Genomic DNA, 12,323 nt, shown 5'->3' on the forward strand with positions numbered 1-12,323 from the left:
GTTAGAGATGCAAAATGCAAACATGACAGAGTCATCACGGACAACAAAGAATATAGACCAAGACTGGTCACCCGCGGATGACAACACAAGGTCGTCAAGCACAATTAAAATGGAGACTTATATCAAAGCAGATCTTATTGAAGATGATTCATCTCCATCAATCAGAACTTCAAAGGAGCTTAAAGAAAATCAGGCAATATCAAGTGCAGGTCAAATAGAGCAAAGAGCAACCATGGAAGCTATTGAGTAGAGAATGCCATCGATGCTAGAAGTTAAGAAGAACAGGGTTGCAAAAAACCAAGAAGCAATAAGAAGTCCATGGATCCAGACATTGCTAGCTAAATCAACTGCTATAAGTCAGATTGGAAAAGAAAGTCTCAAACCACCCTCCATGGAGACACAATTAAATCAAGATGAGACCATGGCAAAAGCAGGTCAGAAATCTTCAATAAAACCAACAATGAGAATAGCTACAGTTCTTAGTAGTACAAAAGGAGCAAGTGTCAGATGCAATGCTCTACTAGATAAAGAAGAAAATTACAATATTGTTGCAGACAACATCCAGAGCATTCTAGAGATTACTCGATGCAAACATGATAGCAAAACAATGCTAGGTCTACATACAGGTAAAAAAGAAATGGTTGCTATCCTTAGCATCCAAAATCATGAAGAGCAGGTGAAGTTTCAGGTGAAGCCTTCAAAGGAAATGCTTGCAAATTTCATCCTTGGATATCAGTGGTTAGATCGACACAAGGCCTATAAAGAAGATAAAATGCTAATACTCTCTTCTCCAAGAGGTAGCCATCAACAATTAAAGGTACCGTTAATGCTAGATTCAAAGTTGCAGGAGTCACTAGAATCAAAGACAAATTGCGCAGACAAAGATAAAGCTAAAGTGGAACTTCCACCGATTAGCAAAGAAGGTGTGAAAGCATATGCCTCTACATCAAAGAATCCTCATGGATTAGCTTCTTCAAGCAAGTTAGGCTTTCAAAACTTCAAGTCAATTGCTGACCCAGTTGAAACCTCAATGGAGACAATCGAAAAAGCAAAGGTATATCAGCCAAAGTACTCAAGAAAGCAGAGGAAAGTTAAGCAAGTGTTCATTCCGAGTAGTTCAGTCAAAGTTAATGATCTGATTTGGGTTAAAGACAGGAAATCAACACAGAAAGACAAACACATAATGGATAGCATCACACTGGAGCTTAAAGGAACATGAATACTATGGAGGTAACAGACAGATATGTGTGCCAAAACCGCAGGATAGGGCATATGAAGTAAATTCAAGTCCCTCCCAAGAAAGAAGTCTCACAAGGTATCAACCTCGACAATATCCTAGAATACCTAAGAAGTAGGTATACAACAAAACAACATCGAAAGAGGCTAAAGTCTACCACAACTTTCAAGAGGATACAAAAGAAAAATAGATCTCAAAGAATGTTCCTCTTGGACAAGGATCCTACACAGGGTATACAAAGATTTGGCTACCAGTCAATCATAAGCCAACTGCAGCTACATTAGACCTGCATGAAGATCTCAAGATCTCAGCAAGACCTAGAGCGAAACAAAGTCAACAATGGAGATACAAAGGTCATCAAGAGATTTGGATTCCTAAGTCTTCCAATGCTCCTAGTCAAAAGCCAAATGCCGATAGCCAATAGAGGCCTACAACAACATCAAAAACTCCTTCAATAGGCCTACTTGGAGAATCAAACGGATAATGGAGTCTTCACAGTCAAAGAAGGACAACCCAACCAACAAGAATGCATATTAAAAGATGATAAAATAGGTATGGAAAAAGAAACCTTCAATGCCAACTTGGTCCTTCACTAATCCTCTTTTTGAGGATTCAAGCTTACTTTTACCTGAAGAAATGTTTGTAGTAAGCACAAGAATGTGAAAATTCAAGTGGCCAGGGTGCAAAAAACACTCTTTGTCATAGTCAGAGTCGGGGCTGCTGAGCCATAAAACGAGCAAAGCATTAGTTCCAAAGCTTCAATTCATATTAATCTTTGTGCTAAGAGTCGTAGTTATTAATCTTATGCTCAAGCTGGAAGAGTTGAGCATATCTAAGTCATATCGCTCATGCTGGATGAGATGAGCATAAGAGTCGACGTCTATTAACTTACAATTGGTGGAGTGTCGTAGAGTCCAACACTCACGCACAATGCACAGTAAGATGAGAGCACATATTCTCTTCATCAACGAAAACCATTCTTAAAGGGGTGCCAGCTTGCAAAGCCATGTCATATGATTTTATAGCTACACCATCTTTCTGAAGAACCCCTCAAAATCCTTCTTGCACAGCATATTGTTTTTCATTCATTTCTGTGTATGCATAAATAGGATATCCCACCATTGGCCATATGCATTAGACACTCTTTTTTGCTTCCACCCATGCACCTTGAGTGGACTACAAAAGGCAACAAATGTTCCATCATGCTACCCTTTCATATTTGTTGTCTCTTTATTTCCATATCTATCAACAAATAATCCCTTGAGTACTTTATTAATATTTCCCATGCTAATACGTACTGCAATAATGCGCGTATCCCAAAGGCACTTTTTTTCCACTGGATTTTTTCCCTTTGGTCATCCAAGTATTAGACCCTAATTTAGATCCTCATCATTTCACTTCTCTTGTACATACTTTTCATAAATAAACAATAGTCTCACCATTATGCTATTACAATGGACAAATGCAACATCATCACTCACAACTGACATATTTCGACCAATGAAAATGTTGTAGCAAATTGAACCTCATCAACAAATTCAACGACAAATGAAGACCATCAACCCATCAACACCCAATCAAAAACCTTCCACAACCTCCACGGACACTTTTCAACAGTGCTCGAGGACGTGCACTAAAATCGGAAGGGGGGGATGTTAACTGAGTCAATGTCAGTTAACAAAAGTTGCTAAAGATCAAAGCCTTACGAATGCACATCGAATGCACATCAAAGATGAATATGAAGAAGCAGTGAAGACTGGAGCTACACACTTTCCACATTTTTCCAAAATGGCCATGTATTTCCCAATTTATTTAGCCATTGTGATAATTTTAATGTGTTACGGGCTCAATAAGAGTTCCAAGATGTAAAGCATAGGACATTTAGAGTACCTAGGTTGCATATACAATAACTGTGGAGCCTTAAAGGTCTTGGGCGCCAAACATTACACATTTTAGACCTTGGATAAGGTATAAAAGCCAACTTTGTAGAAATTTTATTAAGTTTTGGATAATAAAATACACAGCGTGAGCTAACGGCGCTCACCTCTCTCCTTCTCGCACTTCCTACTCCCTTCCCGGTTGTCACATTGTAGTCGTGTTTGTTGCATTGCAACCGCACGTAAGAGCTCTACGCATTGACATAATCACATCATAGTAATTCATAGCTTTTGGCGTCGCCGACCCGCGGCCTAATTTAATCATAACTAAGAATTTACACTTTCAAATAAAAAACTAAGCATAGACGGGGTATTGGGTCAAAAATCCACTGCTGTTAATAATCGTGATTTTGGAACTTGACCTAAAGTGGGGTTTGAGACCATAAGCATGTGTGCTTAGGTCTTATAAACATGATCTAGAAGTTTCATTACGTTTGGATGTCATTTGATGTAACGGATGTGATTTGTTTGCCAATGAGCGATTGGATTTTGGTGATATCATCCACTTGAGTGTAGCTTGAGTTAGATGCGAGTGGTTAGTTGTTTTCTGAGAGATTGACAACCTCTTGTAGCCTCTCTGCACTAGTCAAGTCATCTTCGTCCCATGGATTGACAATTTAATCGTGGTTCTCGCTAATACTGCAGTAAGATAGGATGGTGAGGTTAGACATGCGTCCCACATGACTATTTGAACGTTTTTTCTATTGCACCACATCATCAATGGCCCATGCTTTAGATGAATGTTAAGCTTGCCTTTCTCAAAGGTGAATTAAAGGAGGAGGTGTATATGGAGCAACCTCCATGATTATCAATTCCAAGATCAAGTGACAAAGTTTATAGGTTGCAAAAGGCTCTTTATGGTTGGAAGCAAGCCCCTCAAGCATGGTATCAAAAGATTGATTCTTTTTTCCTATGACATTTCTTTCATTGTTCTTTTGAAGACCCAAATTTAGACTTTGTTTGAGAGGGATGATTAGTAAAACTTGTTATCCACTATGTGGATGATCTTGAGGTAGTCATGATTAGCATATTTACAATACTATGGAGACAGATAGCCATGATCTTCATATTTATAGTGCTATGGAAACCTCAACAAGGGAGTTTGAGAAGCTTGCTTCATTGCTTACTTGGACTAGAGATATGGTGGGCAGAGGGGAATATCTTTAGCTCCTAGCAACATTGTGTCCAAGATGTTTTGCAAGCATTTGGTATGACCAATAATTGTAGACCTAGCTCTAAGACCTATCTCTTTTTTGATGGATCCCAACTAGAAGTTTGCACAATACGAACCCTCATATTTAGCTAATGCTACGAAGTATTAAAAGATAACTGGTTCTCGTATTTGGGATTTGAATACTGGTTTGAATATGTGGGATGATCTTGTGATTGTAGGTAGCCATGGTTTGCATATTTGTAGTACTATGGAGCCATCAACAAAGAAGTTTGAGATAAAAGATCTAGGCTTGAGATATGGTAGAAATAGGGGAGACATCTATTTCTCCTAGCAGCATTGTGTCCAAGTGTTTTTGGAAGCATTTGGTGTGACCAATTGTAGATCTAGCTCTAAAAACTATCTCTTCTTGCCAACTAGAAGTTGCCCCAATATAAATCCTCATATGTAGCTAATGCTATGAAGTATTGAAAGCTGTTTTGTTCTCTTATTTGGTTTCTAAAAATTTGTTTGAGTCTAGTTTCCTAGTGGGACTTCCCAAATCCCTTATGTAGACTCCTAGCAAGTCACATATGGAACAAGCTCTTCATGTCCTATGGTATTTAAAAGAGTATGAGTCATTGTGTATTTGGTACATATTTTTGGAGGTACAAACTTCAGGATTACTCTTCAAGGATGGAGCAATTTCAATTATGGTGGTGATCCAATTGGAAAAAGTTTGAGCGATTTATGAAGTAGTAAGAAGCAGCCTACAATTTCCATATCATCCACAAAGACCGAGTATCAAGCCATTTGTAGTGTTGCATGTGAGTGAGTGTGGCTACATAGGTTGCTTTTGGAGGTTGGTTTTCTGCAAAGGACACCCATATTTACTATGACAATTGGAGTTGTATAGCCATTGCAAGAAACTCAATACCTAGATTTTACTCTTTTTTGGCCTCCTCCATTGGGAAACATTGAAGGAACACTTGCATTTGGCTCCACTTCCTTTTGACTACTAAATTTTGTTGGTCTTTTGGAAGTACCTAATATCTCCTGTTCCTTCTTCCACTTACCTTAAACAATCACTTTGTTCTTTTGAGATATGGGTATGTATAAATACACCAAGAGGGAATATGATAGGGTCCTCCTACCCAATTTCTTTTCTAATGTAATTACCCACTTGGCATCGATTTAGGGCACTGAGGGTTACTATAAGATATCATGTGATTGTATGTACAAATACAAAAAGAGGGAATTGATAGGGTACTCCCACCCAATTTCTTTCCTAATGTAATTACCCAATTGGAATAGCTCTAGGGGTATTCACTAAGGGTTACTACAAATACACTAAGAGGAAATTGATAGGTTCCTCCCACCCAATTTATTTCCTAATGTAATTACGCACTTGGCATAGCTCTAGGGGTATTCATTAAGGGTTACTATATGATATAATGTGAGTGTAAAATAGGGGAGTTTTGTAGGGCAAAAAAGGAACATTTTTTAAAAGATATTCTCACCCTAGTACTACTAGTGAATTTTCTAGGGCATAGATATTGATGGGCAATCTTCCCTCTTTTTTGCAATCTTCATGGTGTGTGGACAAAAATATCCATTTCCTTGAGTTAGGTTTTACTAGAAAATTTCTCTCTATCGCTGGCAAACCATACTATGTTAGAGATTTAGTAATACTAACATTATGCAACATCTCTTCCATAACCTTCTTCATTCCACCTTTCCCATAGTTGGTCACAAGGGGTAGAACAACCTCCTTAAGTGAATCATTTTATTATTCCAAAAGACTATGTTTTTGCTCATAGCATCCTTGAGTTATTCACAACCATCATGTATCTGACCAAGTCACAGGAAATGAAAGTTTCCTTTACCCTACCATGTAGCTTGTTGCTTTGACCCTATTGTAGAACTCTTATCATCAAATGTGATAGATTTTAAATTGAGGTTCAATTTGTATATTTCTTAATAATCTTATCCAAAATAGGCTCCTGTGATTTCAAACTCTTTTCTTTTGGTTGTAGATTTAAATCTTCATCGACTGCATCAACACTTGTACTAGCCATAAGTAGATTTTCAACTTGCTTCTTTGTCTTAATAATGATATTAACAGCTTCAATCACCTCCTTCCAGTTTGAATTTAAAGTAATTTTCTTGATGGATCTTCAAGAAGACCCACCAAGCTCTTCAAGAAGTTTTTGATTAGCAGCTTGCACATAAAACTCCATTTTCTCAAGGGTAAGTAATCTTTGCTTTAGTTGTGGATAGATAATCAAACTTCTTCTCAAATCCTCTTAGCAATTTTGGCAAACACATTTCATTGAACTTCTCATTGTTACCCACTCCTGATCTTCAATATCTCTTTGATCAAGTACTCCTCTTCTAGAGATTTCTTGGAATCCATCCAATTGTTTCCATGTGTGGATCAAATTTCATCAATTTGCCCTTACAATTCCCCGAGCAAGTGATCTTTGCTTAGCTGTGGATAGTTGATCAAACTTCTTCTCAAATCCTCTTGTGAAAATTTTGGTGCAGACATGCCCTTAATCCATTATTGAACCCATTTTATTAAACTTTTCATCATTACCCACTTTTTATCTCAATCTCTCTTTGATCAAGTACTCCTCTTCATTGGGGAAATGTGGACTCTCAAAGGGGCCCTATAAGGATATTTGACTTTGTCTCTCTTGTTCAAAGTGAGCAACCAGGTGAAGTCCATGAACACTTTGTCAAAACCCTATCAACCAACATATCATTCGAAATATCTTAGAAAGTAGATTCTAAACACCCAAACTCTGACAAATTTTGAGTTGATTTGTAGAAGTTATGACCTCCCACTGAAGCCGAAATGTGGGGAGAGATTCCATTTATAAGACGGAGTTGTCACATAAAAAAATAGAATCTTCTAGAACGTAAAGAATCTGATGGCATGCTATATATCAATGGATAGATCTCAATGAGAACATTCTAATTCCAAAAGGTATGACAAGTTTTAATTTCATTTGTGAATTTTTAACTATGTGCCCATTTTGGACAAGAGAGAGAAAGTCAAAGTCCTTATCGGGCCCCTTTGAGAGTCCAAATTTTCCCTAATGTTAGAGCTTTCTTGGAATCCATCCAATTGTTTCCATGTGTGGATCAAATTTCATGAATTTTCCCCTACAATTTTTGGGGTATTAACTAAGGATTACTGTATGGTATCACATGAGTGTACAATAAGGTGGTTTTATAAGGCAAAAAAGAAATTCTACAAAGGAGAGGGTCCTTCATATATGGTCAAAAGAGCAATTCTGGTGCACGCATGTGACATCTCCCTAGTACTACTAGTGCATCCCTTGGGCACAATTCTCGCCACAATTAAGGCAAAATTCTTGACCATCACTTTCTCTTTGCTCCTTTATCCCCCATTTCTTGCTCATATTTTTTGCAAAATTTAGATACATCATGCCCTTAAAATTGACCTAATTTGTCTTTTGCCACTTGTTTTGCTTCCAAAATCATGGCCTCCATCTCTTGTATTGTAATTTGGTTCATCAATTGCTAATGATGCATATATTTTTGAGGCATAAGTGCAACAAATTGTTGCAAAACCTATTGTATCCTATTATCTTGGCTGTTTGTCATTATAGCAAGCTTTGCTCACACACATCGATTTCACGTCAGCGCGTTCACTAAAAGATGTTGGAGTCTGTTGTTCTCTAGGCAAGATTGAGTAGATGTTGGGACTTTGGCTAGAAACTCTCCACTGTGGTAATCTAACCACTATTGAAAACTCCTCCACAAAGTTTTTTTTGAAGCTTTTTAATCAAATCCTCTAGGTAAAGTCTGGTCTTGTGAGCTCATTGGTTGCCAAGCCTTGCTATATTATTGTAAAGACAATGAGAGCCACGTACATAAATTTCATATCATGGGATGCAGTCAAATTGTCTAGTGCATGGAGGCTACAAAAGGTTTTCACACTCTTGGGAAACACACTCAATCCCTATCTACTTAAAGCTACACTCACTTTCATGTTAAGAATCAAAAGATTATTGTGACAACCGCAAAAAAATCTTGTTGATTCACTCAATTTCATGTTAGGCAACAAAAGATTAACGTGACACATGCCACAAGAAAATCTTGTCAATTCACTAAGTAAATAAAGTCCAAAGATGAACAAACTTGTACGACAGCTAGAAAACGACTATAGACACATACCTATGGGCTAAAATCCCCCTTTTTTGATCACTAGCCAAAATCACACTTATTATCTATAGGGTAGATTTGACCTAACTATTTTTGGTCTTGAATGCACCCTAGAGCTTTTTAATGTTCCCCTAAATCCCCTTCTATGTATACAATGCATTTTGGTTATGTAACTCTTGAGTTATGAGAAGATTTTAAATGAGTTTAGCCACAACAAGAATACAATCTTATCACAAGAAACTTGTAATGTCACAAAGATCTTTCTGTTGTGAATATAATGAAGCACGCGGTTCTCCAAACAGACCAGTTGTTGTGAGAGAGTTATGAGCTTGAGGAAGAAGAAGAAGAGTACATAGTGCTCTGTAATTGTTGTGTGCACTTATTATCCAAATGGAACCTACATAAAATTTACAAAAGTTGGCTTTTATACTGTAGCCATAAAGTTTGGGGATGTGAAACTGGCTAAATTTCTAGTAAGTGGAGACTCGAGATGACCTAGAGTAAATACAATCTGGAAGCTCTTGGCCCCGACTACTGACTTTAAATTCTTGAAATCAGAATCAAAGTTACATATTTGCATATGATGGGATTTTTATATAAAAAATGATGGAAATTACAAAAATGGACTCAAGATAGAGGTAAATTGTATTGTTGGGTTATCTTGCTGCTAACATTGCCCCCTCCTAGACTTGGTCATCCATGACATAACTTTAGATGGCAAAATAATGCTTTGGCTTGTGAGTTGCATGTTGCTTCTTGAGTGCATTGAGAGATTTGTAGTATTTGATTCTCACCTTTTCGTGTTAAGCTCAATTGCAGAGTAGCCAAAAAATATTGTATGTTTTCAATGATTGGGCCAAAGATCTTTGTCTTGAAAGTGAATAAACTAGTGTAGAGTATCTCTATGGATTCTTGTGAGGGCCATACCTAGACTCGACCTTACTCACCTCCCTTAGTCCTCCAGACCGTTCCAGGGAATGACGTATATCTATCTACAAGTATCCCTCCCACTTGGGACCGACACTTAGACAGGACTCCAACCTATCTCGATTGCCAACCCAAGGGGGTACATCTCTTCATTCAATGATTCTATCTGCTTCTCATAATCAATCTGTCTGTGACAGCCTTCCACACCCAAAATCGTGGTCCTTAGTCTTGATTCTCTTGATCTTTAACTTGAGGATGTTCTCTTGCTTTCTTGTTCTCCCTTCGTTCATGGCGATAACCCCTTTTTCCTGACAAGCAGGCATGGCAGTTGTCACTTTCCTCTAAGAAGAGGGATCTTGCAATCCTACCTGGTCTTGCTCGTCCCCGATTACCCATTTTTATCCCAGGTAGTCCTAGCGTTTAACACAAAAAATTTAAATCAAAATCCGGCCATCTGACCCTCCGGATTCGCCCACCCACCGAACCATTTCATGAAAATCCCTTCCCGAGGTAGTACTTATCTACTCCAAAATCAGGAAGACAGTAGTCTATCAGACATCATCAAACAACAAGCAGCATGCAATCTGTTGCATACCCTCGTTCAGGGAAATTCATCTGGTTGTTCCCACCAGATCTTTATTTAGAAACTTTTAATTCATTTCCTTTCCTTTATCTGCTATAATTATCTTGTAACTAATTTCCTAACTAATCATGCAACACATTTAGTTTCAACCAATTCATCTTATCTCCCCATTCAGACCAAGATAATCGGTTACAAGCCATCAAAATGGCATCACCTTCACAATATTTCCCAGAATTAAGTGTTTGGGAAAGGCTCATCAAGTAATTTAATCATTCCTTCCTAATCATTTTATTTCGAGAGGTATAGCACCATCTGGTGACAGATGCACAGGATAGCCCCTATATTCCTAGCCCTTCCAGTTCCTTTTTAAGCAACCAAGTCGAAAAAATTTCCTTAATTAAATTCACATCATTCTCCCTGAGTATAACCTTCTCATCCAATTATTGGCATCAGGCCATACACGGATTATGGCTGATTTCCAATAAGATACTGCGGGTACTTCACCTGGCCGGGCAAAAATAAAACAAACCCATTAATCCCTTATCCCTCGGGCATGAATGACCTAGGTATAACAACTTGCCGGTTACACTGCCCTAGCCGAAAAGCGCCAATCTACGACAAGTTTCCCAAGAGAATACTCTCAATGGGCCGGCCTTTCAATCAAATTGACCCCAAGAGGATCCATCTTGGTTCCCGGTCATTTCCAGACAATCTTCAAAACTCCTAGTTAAATCTATGTTTTGCGATGGGGTATCCCTATTACCTCTCGAGATTCCTTTTTAACTCCTAGTTGGTAATTTGCAGGTTCATTCATTTATCAACCTTAATTCCTACTTTCATTAATTATCTACCAGCAGCCAAGTTCATTTAGAAAATACAAGCGAGTTTTTGCCATAGGCATTTGATGGTAAATGTCTCTTCGGAAATGCCAACTTTTTAAGTTCAATCCCCGTTTTTGCTGATTCTCAGGTTTTTTATTGCAATCCTTTGCCGTCCATGGGACATCTCCATGGACGCTTGTAGAGTTTTTGGTTCAAACAACACGGAGATCAATTCCGCGAAGTTATCCCCTATCTCCCCCATCCCGTATTTGCAAACAAACTTGAAATTGAAAACTTTAGAAATACTCTTCAATATAAAAAATTGAACTACTTCTATCGAGCTTAGACAACTACTCTTTTCTTATGGTGCCTAGCTTTCCATTTTAGGAAGCTAGAAGGTCATCCTATAATTTATGAGTTTTTCAGCTTTCCATTAAAGCTTAAACCTAAAATACAAGGTAGTCTCTCAAGCTTATACCTAAGTGCAAAGTTACCATTAATGCTTAGCTTACGAGAGAAAATCTACCTTTGAAACTTAACTTTATGATGCATAGACACTCTTATCACTTGACTCTAATTGCAAGGTTTCTATTAAAGTTTAAACCTAAAATACAAGGTAGTCACTAGAGCTTACACCTAAGTGCAAAGTTAGCATTAAATCTTAGCTTATGAGAGAAAATATACCTTTGAAGCTTAACTTTATGATGCATAGATACTCTTATCACTTGACCCTAATTGCAAGGTTTATATTAAAGCTTAAACCTAAAAATACAAGGTAGTCACTAAAGCTTACACCTAAGTGCAAAGTCACCATTAAAGCTTAGCTTACAAGAGAAAATCTACCTTTGAAGCTTAACTTTATGAGGCATAGATACTCTTATCACTTGACCCTAATTTTGCAAGGTTTCTATTAAAGCTTAAAACCTAAAATGCAAGGTAATCACTAAAGCTTACATCTAAGTGCAAAGTTACCATTAAAGCTTAGCTTAAGTGTGCAAATCTACCTTTGAAGCTTAACTTTATGATGTGTAGATACTCTTATCACTTAACCCTAACTGCAAGGTTTCCATTAAAGCTTAAAACCTAAAAATGCAAGGTAATCACTAAAGCTTACATCTAAGTGCAAAGTTACCATTAAAGCTTAGCTTACAAGAGAAAATATACCTTTGAAGCTTAACTTTATGAGGCATAGATACTCTTATCACTTGACCCTAATTGCAAGGTTTCCATTAAAGCTTAAAACCTAAAAATAAAAGGTAATTACTAAAGCTTACATCTAAGTGCAAAGTTACCATTAAAGCTTAGCTTACAGGTGCAAATCTACCTTTGAAGCTTAACTTTATGATGTGTAGATACTCTTATCGCTTAACCCTAAGTGCAAGGTTTCCATTAAAGCTTAAAACCTAAAAATGCAAGGTAATCACTAAAGCTTACATCTAAGTTCAAAGTTACCATTAAAGCTTAACTTACG

This window comes from Adiantum capillus-veneris, chromosome 18 (genome assembly GCF_014529385.1).
Source record: "Adiantum capillus-veneris isolate H3 chromosome 18, ASM1452938v2, whole genome shotgun sequence".
NCBI classification, from domain to species: domain Eukaryota; kingdom Viridiplantae; phylum Streptophyta; class Polypodiopsida; order Polypodiales; family Pteridaceae; genus Adiantum; species Adiantum capillus-veneris.